This window comes from Mus musculus, chromosome 13 (assembly GCF_000001635.26).
Source record: "Mus musculus strain C57BL/6J chromosome 13, GRCm38.p6 C57BL/6J".
In the NCBI taxonomy this organism is placed as follows: domain Eukaryota; kingdom Metazoa; phylum Chordata; class Mammalia; order Rodentia; family Muridae; genus Mus; species Mus musculus.
The window spans coordinates 115685722-115706677 of NC_000079.6; the positions used below are offsets into that span (position 1 = coordinate 115685722).

At 37.4% G+C, this 20956-nt stretch overlaps 1 annotated feature.

Moving 5' to 3' along the window:
• Positions 898-2319: an enhancer, noted in NCBI's record as "VISTA enhancer mm933". NCBI's record gives its function as "enhancer in: dorsal root ganglion[6/10] | cranial nerve[6/10] | nose[6/10]" and the evidence as "EXISTENCE:transgenic organism evidence [ECO:0001131][PMID:17130149]".

Genomic DNA, 20956 nt, shown 5'->3' on the forward strand with positions numbered 1-20956 from the left:
TTTCAAACTGCACAAGGAATTCTGCTTAAGGCACAGCATTCGTTCATATTCTTCACCTTGAAGTTCATGTGAACCCAGTGGATTTGCTCCTTTAGGAACTTAGTGCCTGACAAATACAGAGGTGGTTGCTCTCAGCCAACCATTGGACTGAGCATGGGGTCCCCAATGGAGGAGTTAGAGAAAGGACTGAAGGAGCTGAAGGGGTTTGCAGCCCCATAGGACGAACAACAGTATGAACCAACCAGAACCCCCGAGCTCCCAGGGACTAAACCACCAACCAAAGGGTACACATGGAGGGACTGTGGCTCCAGTCACATATGTAACAGAGGATGGCCTTGTTGTACATCAATGGGAGGTGAGGACCTTGGTCCTGTGAAGAGGGGAATCCAGGAAAGGTGGATAACATTTGAAATGTAAATAAAGAAAATATCTAATTTTTAAAAAAGGAAAAAAAAAAAGAACTAAAAAAGCCACTCCCATCATCCATGGTCCATGGATGAACATCCACTCAATGGAGCAAAGATGAAGATCTATTAGATCTATTATACAATTGGAATGTCCCCGAAATTGTAATATTTGAGTTAAATTTGGCTACTAAGGATTCTGTGACCTCAGTGATATTTGTTGTTGTGAAGACTCAACCGTCTGCCATCCCTGTACTCGTTCTTACCCATTTGGCTGTGGAAAATCTGTAGAATGTAAAACTTAGACTGTTGGGAGATGCGAACTTTAAATTTTTTCAGGAAATTTTACTGAAGAGTAGAACTACTTATTTGATTCTACACTGGAAACTCAGGGCTGGGTTTACTGGCTGGGGAATAGAGAGAATCTTGGGAAAATCTTAGGAATGAGATAATTGGGGAAAGGATAGCAAAGACTTGAGTCCACAGTTTTTGACTCCTGTAACTGGATTCTCTGCCCTTTCCAAATGTACAAGAAAAAGAAAAAAAAAAGAAAAGAAAAGAAAACACTGAATTCACATCAAAGTCTCTAGATTTTATGCTTTTACCAGTTATGGGTAGTTCTTGTTTGATACTTTGTAACCTTTTATCAGGAAAAGTACTTTTTGGAGAAAAACCCTTAAATTTAACACAAAATCTAATTCTTCTTCTCCTATTGAGGCTGGGGAGAGTGTGTCTTTATTAAAGTGCATTTCTACAAAGAGATAAACATTTTTTAAAAAACAAGCATGAATGGAATCCAGGATAAAATGCATCCATTTGTACAGGAAAATAGCTTTTAGTGAAGAAAATGGCACAAATTCATCATATGGAGGAAAAAAATGTCATTTGAAAGCTGATTTTCAAGACCAAAAAATGTAGAACATTTAATATATTAGCTTTTACCTTCTCTAGATCTATAACTTTTTTTAAGCCAAAGTATCATTTTCAGTCCTTTAGAAAAACATCACCAATTAATTGTTCTTATGGATATAGACATTTTCTAAACTAGTTCAAAGCTTTCAATGTAGCAGCTTCACACACACACACACACACACACACACACACACACACACACACACAATGGGCTTTGAAAATCATGACATACAATGGGTATTTTCTTCAGCAATAATTTTACCAGAGCATTTCAATAACTGAATGAAACTTGTTCACTTTACAAAATAGACTCTCATATCAGTCCCGCGAGCTTTTTGTCTTTCTCGTGTTAAATGCAGCTCAACATGCCATGACACACAGCTAATAAAAGGGCATCTGTCACAAGGGACTAAGTACCAAAATCAACAATTTGCATAGTGAACAAGGTTTATATTGTGGTGACTCATGTCGCCGGGTTCGGAACAATGGGATGAACAGTCCCTTATGGCCTCTGCTAAGCACTAGACATGTGGCCTTAGAAAAAGAAATCCCCTCTCATCCACTTTTTCCACAGTGGTGCTTTGTTAGTTCACAGCAAGGGTTTGACTTCATGCCCTGGTCTCTGTCTGAGAGGAAGTCCAGCTCAATTCAATTTGCATCCCCTCTGCCTTTTAGTAATGAAGCAGCATCCATCTGAGCAGGCACCAGGATAATGCAGAGCAGATGGCAGAGTTTTGTCTAATTAGATTCTGGGAGGCCTGTTTGCTACAGTAAATGTGCGTGCATTTGCTTATTTCACACTTATTTCAGTAACAACAGTTTAGTAGAGACAAGATACAAATGAGTACAGGTAGATAGCCTCACTTAAGATCTAATTACTACACATCCATAATTTTAATTCAATTACTATTCTCTATCATCTATTTGGTTAATTGAAGGTAGGCTCTTTGACCTAAAAAATTGTACCTTATGAAAATTATTTTATTTCCCTCCTTTTGTCTTCCCAGATATCTCTCTCTCTCTGTCTCTCTGTCTCTCTGTCTCTCTGTCTCTCTGTCTCTCTGTCTCTCTGTCTCTGTCTCTCTGTCTCTCTCTGTCTCTCTCTGTCTCTCTCTCTGTCTCTCTCTCTCTCTCTCTGTCTCTCTCTCTCTCTCTGTCTCTCTCTTTCTGCTTGTCTTGTCTTTTCTTTTCTTTTTGGTTGCCCCTAACTTACTGGAAAGCTAGTATAATCCCAAATACTTAGAGTTAATTTCATAGACTAATTAAGTATTTATCATATAAATTCCAATCCCTAAAGGGCTACACTATTTGTTCTACCATCGGGTTTTCAAAATATATATTTCAGCATCTAAAAATATTTTTAAAGGTTTGTGTTGCATGCTTGCTCCTCTTAGTATTTATCATTCCACTACCCTGCTAGGAGGTTGGCTTGGTTATAATTGTTATCTTGCCTGGTTGGAAAGTCGCTGAAGAAAGAGCAAACCACCAGGATTTGGCAGCCTTGGTCCTGAATTACAGGGGTAGAATATTAAAATTCTTATCACATCCTTGTTTCACCTATTTGGAATTGTGTTAGTTTCCTGAACATTTTACACACATGCACACACATAGTGAAAGGGGGAAGGGGAAGGGGAGGGGAGGAGGAGGGCGAGTGAGAGGGGAAAGAGAGAGAGAGAGAGAGTTTGCTAGATAAGTGTATTTTGTTCTTTCCCAGTGATCCTTCTGGACTCCTTGTTCCCTCTAGTTCTTCATATGAAAACATTTGATTCTCTGATTCAAAAGGTGGTGATGCATAGCATATTTAAATAAATTTCTTGACACTAGGGGTTTAAAACACATTATAGAGTTATACAGTAATAAGGTCTGTACCTAAAACAATCATGCTGCCTTATGTTGAAGCATTTATTATGAGAAATTTCTGGATGGAGTCTTATCACAGAGGCAGTGGCCCACTCATGCTTCAAACGAAAGATACATTGCATTCGCCCAGATTTTTTTTTTATTACGTATTTTCCTCAATTACATTTCCAATGCTATCCCAAAAGTCCCCCATACCCCCCCCCCACTTCCCTACCCACTCATTCCCATTTTTTGGTCCTGGCGTTCCCCTGTACTGGGGCATATAAAGTTTGTGTCCAATGGGCCTCTCTTTCCAGTAATGGCCGACTAGGCCATCTTTTGATACATATGTAGCTAGAGTCAAGAGCTCCGGGGTACTGGTTAGTTCATAATGTTGTTCCACCTATAGGGTTGCAGATCCCTTTAGCTCCTTGGGTTCTTTCTCTAGCTCCTCCATTGGGAGCCCTGTGATCCATCCAATAGCTGACTGTGAACATCCACTTCTGTGTTTGCTAGGCCCCGGCATAGTCTCTCAAGAGACAGCTATATCTGGGTCCTTTCAACAAAATCTTGCTAGTGTATGCAATGGTGTCCGCGTTTGGAAGCTGATTATGGGGTGGATCCCTAGATATGGCAGTCTCTAGATGGTCCATCCTTTTGTCACAGCTCCAAACTTTGTCTCTGTAACTCCTTCCATGGGTGTTTTGTTCACAATTCTAAGAAGAGGCACAGTGTCCACACTTTGGTCTTCATTCTTCTAGAGTTTCATGCATTTGGCAAATTGTATCTTATATCTTGGGTATCCTAAGTTTTGGGCTAATATCCACTTATCAGTGAGTACATAGTGTGTGAGTTCCTTTGTGATTGGGTTACCTCGCTCAGGATGATGCCCTCCAGGTCCACCTATTTGCCTAGAATTTCATAAATTCATTCTTTTTAATAGCTGAGTAGTACTCCATTGTGTAAATGTACCACATTTTCTGTATCCATTCCTCTGTTGAGGGGCATCTGGGTTCTTTCCAGCTTCTGCCTATTATAAATAAGGCTGCTATGAACATAGTAGAGTATGTGTCCTTCATACTGGTTGGGACATCTTCTGGAAATATGCCCAGAAGAGGTATTGCTGGATCCTCCAGTAATACTATGTCCAGTTTTCTAAGGAACCGCCAGACTGATTTCCAGAGTGGTTGTACAAGCTTGCAATCCCACCAACAATGGAGGAGTGTTCCTCTTTCCCCACATCCTCGCCAGCATCTGCTGTCACCTGAATTTTTAATCTTAGCCATTCTGACTGGTGTGAGGTGGAATCTCAGGGTTATTTTGATTTGCATTTCCCTGATGATTAAGGATGTTGAACATTTTTTCATGTGCTTCTCTGCCATTCGGTATTCCTCAGGTGAGAATTCTTTGTTCAGTTCTGAGCCCCATTTTTTAATGGGGTTATTTGATTTTCTGGAGTCCACCCCCTTCAGTTCTTTATATATATTGGATATTAGTCCCCTATCTGATTTAGGACAGGTAAAGATCCTTTCCCAATCTGTTGGTGGTCTTTTTGTCTTATTGACAGTATCTTTTTGCCTTGCAGAAGCTTTGAAGTTTCATGTGGTCCCATTTGTCAATTCTCGATCTTACAGCGCAAGCCATTGCTGCTCTATTCAGGAATTTTTCCCCTGTGCCCATATCTTCAAGACTTTTCCCCACTTTCTCCTCTATAAGTTTCAGTGTCTCTGGTTTTATGTGAAGTTCCTTGATCCACTTAGATTTGACCTTAGTACAAGGAGATAGGAATGGATCGATTTGTATTCTTCTACATGATAACAGCCAGTTGTGCCAGCACCATTTGTTGAAAATTTTGTCTTTCTTCCATTGGATGGTTTTATTGTGATTACTTCACTTGAAAATCTGATTAAAAGAAAAATTCAGCTATCTGGTAGGCAAACATTTCCCACGTGCCACAGGAGTGTTCACATTGTGTAGCTTAGACTGCCTAGTCTGGAGCTAGTTCACACCATTGAATCAGCCACATTTGTATCTTCCTAAAATGTATTGTTATTTTCTACATTCTTGGCGTTTATCTTCCCTTTAAACTGACAGTGTTGTTTCATCCAGATTCTTTAATTAATCTGCCATTCTAAACCATCCACTGCATCTACTGTAATCTCACAGGTATAAAAGTTGAGTCCTTTATAGTCTTGCTCATCCTAGAAACCCCTCCGTGTCTGACTTCTTTCCTCCATTTACTAAATATAAACTTAATTTTGCCTCCGTTATTTTCCTGCTAAAATATTCCCAATACATCCTTCTACCTCCTTTGGATATACTTACTAAAAATATATTTTATCTTGCTATTTACCTATTAATCTCCTCTTCCTTAAGGTGAACTAAGGTTTTCTTGTGTAAACCTCAAGTATTCTCTAATTTTTCTATGGTCTATTCTAAAATTAATGCTGAAAATGTATATAACTAGTTGCTTATCATTATCTGTATAAATCATTAGTATAATGATTTTTAGGAACAAACAAATTCTGGTAACACAGTAAACAAATTTAGTAATCAGAATCAACTTCATATTTAGACTTATTAGTGGTCCTAACTACAGGGTTTTTGTTTGTTTGTTTGGTAGGTTTTGTTTTAGTTTTTGTTTTGTTTGTTTTTGGAAATTGTTTTGGGTTTTTTCCTATAAATCTCTATAATAATCTCTAAATATAATAATCTTTTCCATATAATCTCTAAGTACTTCTATAGATACAGTTAATATATTATTTTATGATGGTAGAAAATAGCCCAGCTACCACAAGGCTCTAGTTGCTTCTGTACAAAGAATTTTCTTAAAACAATCACATTTTTTATGTTGGTAGTCCCTTTGCAAATTTACCTAAATTTTAGACTGCATAAAAGTAACTTCTGCAGCTACTGATTTGCCATTTTGTTTTTCTGTACAGTAGGAGGGCTTTGTTCCTAGAGTGGTGAGAACTTGGAAAGAGGGAGGACTGGCGGCTAGAGAGAGAGAGAGGCATAAAAGACAAGTATGGCCTGAATGTATTTTACACACCTATGAAGTTGTCAAAAAATAATTTTTCCAAAATTTTAAAAGCTCCTGTTAAAAACCCTGAACAAAATCTCAGGAAGGCTTGTAATTAATGCCTAATAACATTTCCAAAGGAAAAGTTACATTGCTTTTCTTAAGTTTCTCAAAGGTATGAGTCTCCCTTTACCAAGGATATGTGATAGAAACCAACAGATGTTTTCTTCTAGTCAGAATGGAATTCTTGGCGCATGGAGCTGCTTTAATTTTTGACTCCACAACATGAATTCCCTCTGACCACATCAGCTCAGCCATGAGACAAGATTATGTTTCATCTTTCAGCTTGGCAGCTATGCATTGTGGGTAGTTATGTTTTACCTTTTTTGGGTTTTCCTCCTTTCAATCTAAATAAACTATCAAGAGCAATCTAATTTGACCCATGAATAGAAACAAATACTTAACTTTGTGATCTGCCTTCAAAAGTGTCCGTCCTATTTCTGTGTCTCTATGTATGCATGCAAATCCAAGGTTGAGACCCCAGATGTGAACAGATGATATGCTTGGCCCTGTTCTATACGAATTTGTCTTATTCTTTCTATTCCTAAATTGTCTTTGTATCACCCATTCAATTATCTAAAGTACACAGCTTTTTTCCCCTTTAAATCGACATATAATTCACATAACACAAAATTTACCCCTTTTAAGTATACATAAGTTTACAACATTATGAAAATAATGCCATCTTTTAACTTAGTGATATTTTAATTGATAAATGTTACAGGAAGCTTTTTTTGTCAAAAGCCATTATCATTTTACTTTCTGATTAATTCATCCCCTTCTAGAAATGGTTGGTTTTTTTTCTTCTATATTTGTGTTTATAAGAGTATTTGCCTCATTTATAAATTTTGCATTCTCAGTTAAAACTTGGTTAAAAAAGACACATACATACATACATACATACATACATACATACATACATACATTATCTTGTTCAATCAGAGCCTCTTGCCCCCTAAGGTTCAGGTAGTCTACACTTAATTAAATGAAGTGCATATGACCTCAGGGAGTGTATTGTTACACCTCTACATGAATAACCTTTAGAAACGACTTTCTCCTATGGAAGGGATATGGCCATTACATTCATATATTCCTAAACAAAACAATCTCAAAGAATTGCATTCTCAGATACAATTTTGTTTGTTTGCTGGATATTTTAAAAAGTCAAGTAGATTAGGAATATTCTATTGATCAGCATATAGCACAGTCTACAGGGTGCTCCTAATCATAGGCTCCTAAAATTATCTTTTCTGGTACTGCTCATAATTGGAAGTTTGTTTTTTAAATGGATGTTTTAAAATCCCTGAATTCTTGATTGTTCATTTCTTGGGGGAAGATTAGCATAAGACTTCTGACCATTATGACTAGATATTACCGTTCTAATGAAAAACAGGGGTTCTTTATTTATCATGGCCTAGGGGTCAATTATCAATTTATCATCATGGCCTGCAGATTTAAAGTGAAATACACTGTGCAGTATAACCAGGGAGCAAAATTGACATTAAGTAGATTCTCTGAGTTTGGACTTAATAAAAAATACAAAGAGTGCTGCCTAAAAGGTTTCTCCAACTATAAATTCTATTAGGTAGCTTTTAATACAAGACAATGGCAAACCGAACAACTAAATTATAGGCATTTCTGCACAGCTGTTCTGTGTCTCGTGTATGTGAACAATCTCGGGATGGTATTCTCATTCACAGACACAATATTTCAAACCTTGTGGATAACATGGGAGCTGACTACGTTTTTACTGATATCAATTCTGTATAGACACTAAAGTATTTATACCCCAAATCCACTTATTTGCAAAGGGCATTCAGCTAACCCTAGAAAAAATGCTCATGAGAAGTGAGGAGATGCATCTGCCTAAAGTAACCCAAACCCTTGAAATTGGCCACTTGTGCCACATAAACCTGGCTCCGATCACCTGTCCTGCTGGTGGGTACAAGACTTCAAATAACACCAATGCCTATATCTATGCAGCTATCCTCCCTAAAAGTAAGATCCTGATATTGTGGGATATGGGTCTTCCATGATCTGATTTCTACCTATAGAACTTAAACACATAGACACCAAGAGGATGTGAGTCAGAATAAGGTTGAAAGTTACCTGTACATTTGAGAAAAAAAAATGCAGGCTTTGGGCTGTGATATTTGAAGATAGAATTCACCCAACAAGTCTTACCTAGCGAACAAACAACATTCTATCTAGTATTCCTATTTCAAGAGTTTGAGCATTATATAGAACTGTATTGATTGGTCCCGTGAAGGTTCTATGCCCAAGTATAGGGGAATGCCTGGGCTAGGAAGCAGGAGTAGGTGGGTTGGGAAGCAGGTGTTGGGGAGGGAGGATAGGGCATTTTCAAAGGGGAAACTAGGAAAGGGGATAACATTTGAAATGCAAATAAAGAAAAAATCTAATAAAAATAAATAAATATATAAAAAAATAAGCCAATACAATCAAATTAAAAAATAGAAAACAAAAGAAAGCTTAGCTGTGTAAATGTACCACATTTTTTGCATCCATTCCTCTGCTGAGAGACATCTGGGTTCTTTCCAAGTTCTGGCTATTATAAATAAGGATGCGAGTACTACTGAGCTATTAAAAACAATGAATTTATGAAATTCTTAGGCAAATGGATAGAACTAGAAATATAATTCTGAGTGAGGTAACACAGTCACAAAAGAACACACATGGTATACACTCACTGATAAGTGGATATTAGCCCAGAAGCTTGGAATACCCAAGATACAATTCACAAAACACATGAAACTCAAGAAGGGGGAACAAAAAACCAATGGATGGAGTTACAGAGAAAAAGTGTGGTGCTGAGACTGAAGGGATGACCATCCAGAGACTGCCCCCACCTGTGGATCCATCCCATATACAGTCACCAAACTCAAACACTATTGTGGATACCAACAAGTGCTTACTGATAGAAGCCTGTTATAGCTGTCACTGGAGAGGCTCCACCAGTACCTGACAAGTTCAGAGGTGGATGCTCTCAGCCATTCATTGGACTGGGCAGTGCCAATGAAGGAGCTAGAGAAAGGACCCAAGGAGCTGAAGGGGTTAGCAGCCCCATAGGAGGAACAACAATATGAACTAACCAGTACCCCTAGAACTCCCAGGGACTAAATCACCAACCAAAGAGTACAACGGGTGGAACTCATGACTCCAGCTGCATATGTAGCAGAGGATGGCCTTGTCAGTCATCAGTGAGAGAAGAGACCTTTGGTCCTGTGAAGGTTCTACGCCCCAGTGTATGGGAACTCCAGGGCCAGGAAGCAGGTATGGTGGATTGTTGAGCAGGGGAAGTGGGAAGGGGATAGGGGGTTTTCGGTGAGGAAAACAGGAAAAGGGAGAAAATTTGAAGTGTAAATTAAGTAGATATCTAATAAAAAATACAAAAGGGAAAAGAAAAAGAAAGGAAGCATAGCTGCAGAGCATTCTTGTTGGCAGAGAAGTTCCTCTCACACGCCTCTGCTTTAGAAAGCCAAAGGTCGGTGCTTTCCACCATGGGGCTGTAACATCTTTCTCCTAAAAGGGACTGGACTTCAAAATACTCAAAAAGCAAATATGGAAGGAGAAATAAACTACTGTAGGATATGGTGAATTTTAAAAATTTTAAATGTCTATCAAAGTAAAAAGTGTACACATTTTCTCAAACCTTAGTTACTTATAGTTTTATATTAACTTAAATAAAATTGACATGAATTGAATATATAGCCCTGGTATGGGAATTTAAATCAAACTTCAACTTTCCATACTGTACTGACATTTATTTCAGTTAAGTGTATTGAAAATAGCTTAATATCACTTGTTAATTATCTCTCAAATTCAGTTTCTAACAATCTAAATTTTGAAGTCATATTAATATTGGAGTAAAATATTTTAGTTCTAGAAAAAACTAATTTAAATCATAAAGTTACAGTAATATGTAAATTTTAATGAGCAATTAATTAAATTCTTTATATTATCTGGGAAATTGATCAAAAGAGTCTCTGTTTTATGTGGACAATCCAGATAATTTTCCTCCCTTCATTTTGAACAAGCTACTCAGTAAGGAAGTCTCTTTGGATAAGAATATTTATATCTTTTAAATGTGTTTTTAACTATCTACTCTAAATATGAGTCTCATAAAATAGTAAGAGCAACTGACTTCCTTAGGAAGGGGATTTATATATTAAATGCAGATGAGAAGGTAGCTTTCTTTGAAGGAAAGGTATTACCTACAGACCACTTTCAGTCTGGGTCCAGATTTTGGTATGTACTTATCCAGAGAGCACCAACAGGTTGCCAAGCCCAGGCAGGATTGCTAAGGCTCCTCTGTTAAGGCTTCTCACAGCATTACTTAGTACCCTGTCTGTGCAGTTGATGAATGTACTTCAGGCAGGGCTAGGGTAAGGCACAGTACAGTCTTCTAAACGGTGATAAATGACCACCTTTGTGTGAGATGGGTTAGGTGGGAGGGCCACCCTTTGACAAGGCAGAAAATGAAATGATTACTATTGGATTCTATTGACTTGTCTGCGAAGAACAGTTGTGCCTCTTCCTAGAGGTTAATTGGACTTGAACTCAAGAAATTAAGAGGTCAGGTAGGGTCACAGTGACAGCAGGCCCACTTTCAACTTGCTGATCATAACATTTGGCAGATGGAGGATGAATCTGGGAATTTTAGCCTTGGTGCAGTTCAACTCCTTTAACAATAATAGTGTGCACAAACCATTCAGCAAGCAGAAGCTTTGAATAACATACAAAAATGAAATGTGATTCTATATTCTATCATACCTATCTGCTTCGCTATACATTTTCTTGAGATATTAGCTAATAGAATAATTGTTTTCATGTTTGTAGCAGTAGACAAACTTTCAGACTATTTGCAAGATAAATATTTTTAAAAATTTGTAGTTGAGATTAAATATGTGGAAGTGTTTGGACAAACAAACACACATATGACATAGATGTATAGGTATAGAAGATATATATATATGGATATAAATAGAGATAGGTGATAGATATTGATGTAGATGATATAGATATAGGTATAAGTATAGACATAAATGATATAGACATAAATGATATAGATATAGAGACAGACAAAGAGACAGACAGAGACAAAGATAGATGTAAGAATTTTACACAAAACAAAATTCTAGCCTGTCTTTATCCCAGAAAATCTAAAGAAAACATAGTGGGATAGTCTACAAAATGCCCAGTGAGTTTGTCTATCCTACTACTGTCTAACTTGTAAGTCACTATACTGTTTAATCTCTGTTTTTGCATGCTTCATATTTTTCAAAGATTTTTGTTTGATTTTTTTTTTTTTTTTGAGACAGGGTTTCTTTGTATAGCCCTGGCTGTTCTGGAACTCACTCTGCAGGCCAGCCTGGCCTTGAATTTAGATATCTGCCTGCCTCTGCCTCCAGAGTTCTGGGATTAAAGACAAAAAATATTGTAGTTACGATGTTTCCTGAAAGGACCTGCAAATTTACTCCCACGGGATTTATTTCAAATTCAGGGTTCTTTCCTTGATTTCTTTACACTTCAGAGTCCACTGACACTCGCTTAGTATTTCTCCATAGGGCATCTGTTTTAATAGTCATCTAACAATTAGCACCAGTGGAGAACACAGATCTGGGACGTGGCGCACTGATAGAAAGGAGTCATTAGGAATGAGACTCGTTAGTGGCCGCCACGCAGTGAAGAGAGAAGCCCATCCCCTAATCACTGGGGTTGTACCAACAGATGTGTAAGTAGTGCAGCAGGTGGGAAGGGGAGAGTCACCCGTGGGAAGCCTGTGCCCTATAAATGCTGGTTAACTTCACAGATGCATCACTATTAAACCATGACATTTCATGTATTTACTTTGTTTATTTTGTTTTTGCTTATCCACAAGATTTCATGTTACTATCATAGTATAATACACAGTATAATGTAAAAGCTCCACATTCTCAATCATATTCCACCGCTCTCCCTGAGCTTCTCCAACATTTAATCTTTCCACACTGTCCTCTGTGCAGATGTTGTCTTACTACCGAGGTCCTTGCTCATCCACGTTCATTGATGTTGTAATTGCTACATCTAGGAAATAGAAGCAGCTTAGATATCCATCAAATGATGAATAGATGATGAACGTAGGAACCATTTGCAGAGTGGATATTATTCAGCTGCTAAGAAAAGGAAATTATGAAATCCACAGTAAGTGGATGAAGCATGAGACAAGCTCCCCGGTTGAGGTAACGCAGAATCATGGAGATGAGCATCACAATGTTTTCTCTCACTTGTGGATGTTAGCTTTGACTCTTCAGATGTATTTTTTCCTTTGGAACATTTATAGAAGTCAGGAATTTCGTAAGGGACCTTTGGGGAAAGGCTTTCAAGACACAGGATTGAACACAGTGGCATAAAAGAATAAGTGGGGATAATGGAACAGAAAGAGATCAATGACTCTGAGATGGGAGGGAAGGCTACAGGGAATATAGCAAAGGGTACTTAAGATTTCTGCCGGTACTTACTTCAAATATGAAACATGCACAGTCTTTAGGGGATGCTTACTCTTTCCCCTTAAAACTGAGAAACTGGGCCTCCAGGGTCTGCATTTCTCTTCACATTCTTATCTTTCATGTTCCCACAAAGACAAGCCAACTAAGTCCTAAGCCCTCAACAACTTTGCCAGCCCCAAATCCCAAAATGTTCCAAGATCCTCCTCAAAAACCAAATATGCTCAGGTTCATTATGACAGTAACCCACTTCCTGGTACCAAGTCCTATTCTCTGTTGCTGTAATAGATAGCGTGATCGAGGGAACTTCTGGAGAAAGGATTTGTTTCACTTAAACGTTATAGTCCATCACTGAGAGAAACTAGGGCAGGATCTCAACATTGGACCCTAGGTGTAGGAACCCAGGGGAGAGCCACTTATTGACCTGCTGTCCATGGGGTGCTCAGCTTGCTTTAATAGATAAAAAAAAACTCAAAATCATATGTTCAGGTGTAGACTGGAGACAGAAAGTTTAAAAATAGGCATTGGGTATTTACCAAGAGTAAGTTCTCCTAGCTTGTGCCCTGGACATACTTATATATATATATGTTTCATTCCTGTTCTGATTTACTGTATTAACTTTGAAATTTAAAAGATAAGTTTCAAGCTGGACTACTACTACTACTACTACTACTACTACTACTACTACCTTTCAACAAAATTAAATATTACTACATTATTGCAAACATATTAAACAACTTTGGTTTGGGCCTACCACTAAAACTAAAACTATTCTTTCTTTGCAAATCATTAACATAGAACTGACTTTGTAGTTATGTAAAAATCACCAACTCTATCTGGCCATGCATAAAATGAAAGAGGCTCTGATGTACCTGTAAGAAGAAACAAACAAAAAACAAACAAACAAAGTCCACCTAGGCTACTGCCATTTTTTTAAATCAGCATAAAGTTGCTTCCCCTTTTATTAAAAATAATTTCTCATACATGGATATCCTGATTACAGTTCTCTTCCCTCTATTCCCCCTCCCTGCCAGATCTACTCCCTTTCTGAACCCAAAGAACAGAACAGGCTCCACTGTATCAACACCCCTGTCCTTTTCTCCCACCTCCTTCTTACACCCACTACTCTTTGGTTGTAGTTAGTTTTTACTTTACTTTTTAACATGTTACTTATTAGAGTGGTCCCTAAGTTCCTGGATATTTTATTGTTATTTTCTAGCTCTGTTTTTTTTCTCTTTGATTTCTAGTATCCCCCCATATCTCTGGCATATCATGTAGCCCATAAATCCTTTCATCTGTCCTTCTAGTTTACCATGTTCATAAGATGCAGTCATTTCTGTTTCCATCGTTTAAAATCTTTATCGTTTTTTTAAAGTTCTTTCTCTGCCAAAAAAAAAGTACAAAGCAAAGTACAGGCTTCTAAGAGATAACAACCAAATATGACAAAGTATAATAAGAAAAAAAAAAACATTACAACAAAATTGGCCAAAGAGACAAAACAAAAGGAAAGGAGACCCAAGAGGAGGCACAAGAATCAGAGATCAACTCATTCACACACTCAATCTGAAGTCCTATAAAATTATAAGTTTAATGCTACCATATATACATAGAAAACCTTATAGAGATCTGTATCAGGCCTGTGCTTGCTATTTTGACCAAGCCCATTTCTGGTTTTTCTTGAGTAGAATGGTTTTATTCAAACACTCATTATTTTTTTATTGAAATTTAGAATTAATACTAACCATTATTGCAAGACGAGCCTATGCAAAGCAATTCTCAATACCTCATGTCTATGGAGAAATGACATGGATATATTACTATTTCTAGCATTTGGATTCTAAATGTGATAAATAATCAATGTAACAATTACCCAAATGTGAAAAGAGGGGAAATGTAAGAGGAGAAATGATACGGTAGAAATAAGGTCATAGAAAGATATACTTGAAAGCGCTTAGATATGCAGAAATGAAGGTACATAAACTATCTTAAGAAGATGTATTTTATAAACTCTGAAGTGTACAGAAGTGAACATAGATTTTCCCATGGAAAAATTAATTTTGAAGCATAATGTTGTTGTGAAAATGCAATACTAAAAACAGCTTAAAATTGAACCCCATATCAGGATTGATTAGTAGTGCATTTGGTAATGGTCTGGATAGGAATTTAAGTCATGTAGAGAACAAGAGAAATATTTGAAGTTATTGAAAAGGAGGAAAAAAGAAATATTTTTAAGAGTCAGGCACTGCTCCTGCAATCTATAAATTATACTCAACTATTTCAGCATAAACTATACATTATAAGAGGCTGGAAAGGTATGTCATTTATTAAGATCACTGGCTGCTATTTCAAAGACCCAGGTTAAATTCTTAGCATCCACATGGCAGCTCACAACCATCTGTAACTCCAGTTCCATAGAAATCACATGATGCACAGGCATGTGTGCAGGCAAAATACTTTTGCAATTTTTCAATTTTTTGAACATAATTTTCAAAAATTGAAACCTGCCTAAGTGGGTTCCACGGGCAAAGCTACAGGATTTCTTAATCATCCCTCTCAACAGCAGAATATGAATCTCAGGTGTGTATTTTTCAAGGAGTATCACCATGGCATGTGGATTCATACATGCATAAAGCTCTCAATCTTCCAGGACATAGTTTGGGTAATATTCTTCTGCTTCTTCTTATAAAAAGTAAGAAATCAGCAAAGACCACAATGGCCAAATGACTGAGTAACTGAAGTCATTCCTATACCTTCAGCTTCTAGACTTGAGATAGGTTTGGCCTTTTCTTGTGCTCAGATTAACGGCTTGAAGCTTTATCATAAAGTAAAGAATATTAATTATCAAGATGTATCAAAGTTCATTCCACAAGCCTACTCAAAAGAGCATCGACACTTCCCAGTAACAAACAGTGTTTAGTTGTTTTAATATTAAAATGGACTGGGATAAGCTGTTCATAGAGAGGATATTTGATTTTTTAGTGCCAAACTATAATCATGCTTAAAATTAGCTAAATAAACTGCCATATAGGTGATTAGGTGAGCTATCACCCTGTGCGGAAATACCTATGACTATATCAATCAATCCAAAGGCTCGACATCACCTAATTCATCACCACATAAGAAAGAACAACTGGGTACATTTCAACAAGTATAACTACTTAGAGGCTTTCTTTCTCATTTGAATTGTATTTATACAGATTTACTGATAAATCTTGTTTCTTTCATTCTAAAAATTAAAATGGCTTATTATATCACATATAATGTTCAAGGGTATTTCCTTAGAATCCTTGCTCATCTGTCCAGTTTAGAAATGTACTATTTTTTTGTTTGTTTGTTTCTTCATCAATGCAAGGGGAAACAAGTTTCATTTAGTATTTATAAGGTTTAAACTAGAGATTTAATGGAAAACATTTTTCTTTTTCTTTTTTCTTTTTTTTGTGAATGGTAAAATGAGAGAATTTTATTCAGAAAGCTTTTTTTAAATTTATTTTTTTATTACGTATTTTCCTCAATTACATTTCCAATGCTATCCCAAAAGTCCCCCACACCCTTTCACCCACTCCCCTACTCACCCATTCCCATTTTTTGGCCCTGGCGTTCCCCTGTACTGGGGCATATAAAGTTTGCCTGTCCAATGGGCCTCTCTTTCCAGTGATGGCCGACTAGGCCATCTTTTGATACATATGCAGCTAGAGTCAAGAGCTCCGGGATACTGGTTAGTTCATATTGTTGTTCCACCTATAGGGTTGCAGTTCCCTTTAGCTCCTTGGATATTTTTCTAGCTCCTACATTGGGGGCCCTGTGATCCATCCAATAGTTGACTGTGAGCATCCACTTCTGTGTTTGCTAGGCCCCAGCCTAGTCTCACAAGTGACAGCTATATCACAGTCCTTGCAAAAACATTTTTCTTTTAGTAATAACTTTATTGATTATAGGGAAATTCACATCATGAACCCTGAGCACACTTACTTCCCAGTACTCATAGGTCTGTCTGCTCCTCATTCCTGTGATCATCCTCCCCTTTAAAAAGAAGATGAGGTGGAAAAAGAGGAAGAGGACGAGAAGGAGGAGGAAGAAAAGGAAGAGGAGGAAAGGAGGAAGAGGAAGACGAGGACGAGGAGAAAAAGACATGTCCATTTTTTTGTTACACATATACTCAATGGATTATGATTAAACTCTTAGTGGTCAACCCCTAAAAGAACCATTCCCACCCAGAGGAGCTGTCCATTGTGGGGAGCTACACTGTTGCATCCATATCACATTTGTGGGGGTTATCTTCATCATTTCAATTCGCAATCTTCTACATGATTACAGCCAGTTGTGCCAGCACCATTTGTTGAAAATGCTGTCTTTTTTCCACTGGATGGTTTTAGCTCCCTTGTCAAAGATCAAGTGACCATAGGTGTGTGGGTTCATCTCTGGGTCTTCAATTCTGTTCCATTGGTCTACTTGTCTGTCACTATACCAGTACCATGCAGTTTTTATCACAATTGCTTTGTAGTACAGCTTTATGTCAGGCATGGTGATTCCACCAGAGGTTCTTTTATCCTTGAGAAGAGTTTTTGCTATCCTAGGTTTTTTGTTATTCCAGAGGAATCTGCCAATTGCCCTTTCTAATTCGTTGAAGAATTGAGTTGGAATTTTGATGGGGATTGCACTGAATCTGTAGATTGCTTTTGGCAAGATAGCCATTTTTACTATATTGATCCTGCCAATCCATGAGCATGGGAGATCTTTCCATCTTCTGAGATCTTCTTTAATTTCTTTCTTCAGAGACTTGAAGTTCTTATACAGATCTTTCACTTCCTTAGTTAGAGTCACACCAAGGTATTTTATATTATTTGTGACTATTGAGAAGAGTGTTGTTTCCTTAATTTCTTTCTCAGCCTGTTTATCCTTTGTGTACAGAAAGGCCATTGACTTGTTTGAGTTAATTTTATATCCAGCTACTTCATTGAAGCTGTTTATCAGGCTTAGGAGTTCTCTGGTGGAATTTTTAGGGTCACTTATATATACTATCATATCATCTGCAAAAAGTGATATTTTGCTTTCCAATTTGTATCCCCTTGATCTCCTTTTGTTGTCTAATTGCTCTGGCTAGGACTTCAAGTACAATGTTGAATAAGTACGGCAAGAGTGGACAGCCTTGTCTAGTCCATGATTTTAGTGGGATTGCTTCCAGCTTCTCACCATTTACTTTGATGTTTGCTACTGGTTTGCTGTAGATTGTTTTTATCATGTTTAGGTATGGGCCTTGAATTCCTGATCTTTCCAAGACTTTTATCATGAATGGATGTTGGATTTTGTCAAATGCTTTCTCAGCATCTAACGAGATGATCATGTGGTTTTAGTCTTTGAGTTTGTTTATATACTGGATTACGTTGATGGATTTCCATATATTGAACCATCCCTGCATCCCTGGGATGAAACCTACTTGGTCAGGATGGATGATTGTTTTGATGTGTTCTTGGATTCGGTTAGCAAGAACTTTATTGAGGATCTTTGCATCGATATTCATAAGGGAAATTGGTCTGAAGTTCTCTCTCTTTGTTGGGTCTTTTTGTGGTTTAGGTATCAGAGTAATTGTGGCTTCATAGAATGAGTTGGGTAGAGTACCTTCCGTTTCTATTTTGTGGAATAGTTTGTGAAGAATTGGAATTAGGTCTTCTTTGAAGGTCTGATAGAACACTGCACTAAACCCATCTGGTCCTGGGCTTTTTTTGGTTGGGAAACTATTAATGACTGCTTCTATTTCTTTAGGGGATAAAGGACTGTTTAGATCATTAACCTGATCTTGATTTAGCTTTGATACCTGGTATCTGTCTAGAAACTTGTCCATTTCATCCAGGTTTTCCAGTTTTGTTGAGTATAGCCTTTTGTAGAAGGATCTGATGGTGTTTTGGATTTCTTCAGGATCTGTTGTTATGTTTCCCTTTTCATTTCTGATTTTGTTAATTAGGATGCTTTCCCTGTGCCCTCTAGTGAGTCTGGCTAAGGGTTTATCTATCTTGTTGATTTTCTCAAAGAACCAGCTCCTTGATTGGTTGATTCTTTGAATAGTTCTTGTTTCCACTTGGTTGATTTCACCCCGAGTTTGATTATTTCCTGCCTTCTACTCCTCTTGGGTGAATTTGCTTCCTTTTGTTCTAGAGCTTTTAGGTGTCTTGTCAAGCTGCTAATGTGTGCTCTCTCTAGTTTCTTTTTGGAGGCACTCAAAGCTATGAGTTTTCCTCTTAGGAATGCTTTCTTTGTGTCCCATAAGTTTGGGTATGTTGTAGCTTCATTTTCATTAAACTCCAAAAAGTCCTTAATTTCTTTCTTTATTCCTTCCTTGACCAAGGTATCATTGAGAAGAGTGTTGTTCAGTTTCCACGTGAATGTTAGCATTCTATTAGTTATTTTGTTATTGAAGATCAGCCTTAGTCCATGGTGACCTGATAGGATGCATGGGACAATTTCAATATTTTTGTATATGTTGAGGCTTGTTTTGGGACCAATTATGTGGTCAATTTTGGAGAAGGTCCCGTGAGGTGCTGAGAAGAAGGTATATCCTTTTGTTTTAGGATAAAATGTTCTGTAGATATCTGTCAGGTCCATTTGTTTCATCACTTCTGTTAGTTTCACTGTGTCCCTGTTTAGTTTCTGTTTCCATGATCTGTCCATTGGTGAAAGTGGTGAGTTGAAGTCTCCCACTAGTATTGTGTGAGGTGCAATGTGTGCATTGAGCTTTACTAAAGTTTCTTTAATGAATGTGGCTGCCCTTGTATTTGGAGCATATATATTCAGAATTGAGAGTTCCTCTTGGAGGATTTTAACTTTGATGAGTATGAAGTGCCCCTCCATGTCTTTTTTGATTATTTTGGGTTGGAAGTCGATTTTGTTAGACATTAGAATGGCTACTCCAGCTTGTTTCTTCATACCATTTGCTTGGAAAATTGTTTCCCAGCCTTTCATTCTTAGGTAGTGTCTATCTTTTTCTCTGAGATGAGTTTCCTGTAAGCAGCAAAATGTTGGGTCTTGTTTGTGTAGCCAGTTTGTTAGTCTATATCTTTTTATTGGGGAGTTGAGTCCATTGATATTAAGGAAAAGTAATTGTTGCTTCCTTTTATTTTTGTTGTTAAAGTTGGCATTCTGTTCTTGTGGCTGTCTTCTTTTAGGTTTGTTGAGGGATTACCTTCTTGTTTTTTCTAGTGCGTGGTTCCCGTCCTTGTATTGGTATTTTTCTGTTATTATCCTTTGAAGGGCTGGATTCGTGGAGAGATAATGGGTGAATTTGGTTTTGTCGTGTAATACTTTGGTTTCTCCATCTATGGTAATTGAGAGTTTGGCTGGGTATAGTAGCCTGGGCTGGCATTTGTGTTCTCTTAGTGTCTGTATAACATCTGTCCAGGCTCTTCTGGCTTTCATAGTCTCTGGTGAAAAATCTGGTGTAATTCTGATAGGCTTGCCTTTATATGTTACTTGACCTTTTTCCCTTACTGCTTTTAGTATTCTATCTTTAGTGCATTTGTTGTTCTGATTATTATGTGTCAGGAGGAATTTCTTTTCTGGTCCAGTCTATTTGGAGTTCTGTAGGCTTCTTGTATGTTCATGGGCATCTCTTTCTTTAGATTTGGGAAGTTTTCTTCTATAATTTTGTTGAAGATGTTTGCTGGTCCTTTGAGTTGAAAATCTTCATTCTCATCCACTCCTATTATCTGTAGGTTTGGTCTTCTCATTGTGTCCTGGATTTCCTGGATGTTTTGAGTTAGGATCTTTTTGCATTTTCCATTTTCTTTGATTGTTGTGCCGATGTTCTCTATGGAATCTTCTGCACCTGAGATTCTCTCTTCCATCTCTTGTATCCTGTTGCTGATGCTCGCGTCTATGGTTCCAGATTTCTTTCCTAGGGTTTCTATCTCCAGCGTTGCCTCACTTTGGGTTTTCTTTATTGTGTCTATTTCCCTTTTTAGGTCTTGGATGGTTTTATTCAATTCCATCACCTGTTTGGTTGTGTTTTCCTGCAATTCTTTAAGGGATTTTTGTATTTCCTCTTTAATGTCTTCTACATGTTTGGTTATGTTTTCCTACAATTCTTTAAGGGATTTTTGTGTTTCCTCTCTAATGTCTTTTACTTGTTTAGCAGTTTTCTCCTGTATTTCTTTAAGTGAGTTATTTAAGTCCTTCTTGATGTCCTCTACCATCATCATGAGATATGGTTTTAAATCCAGGTCTAG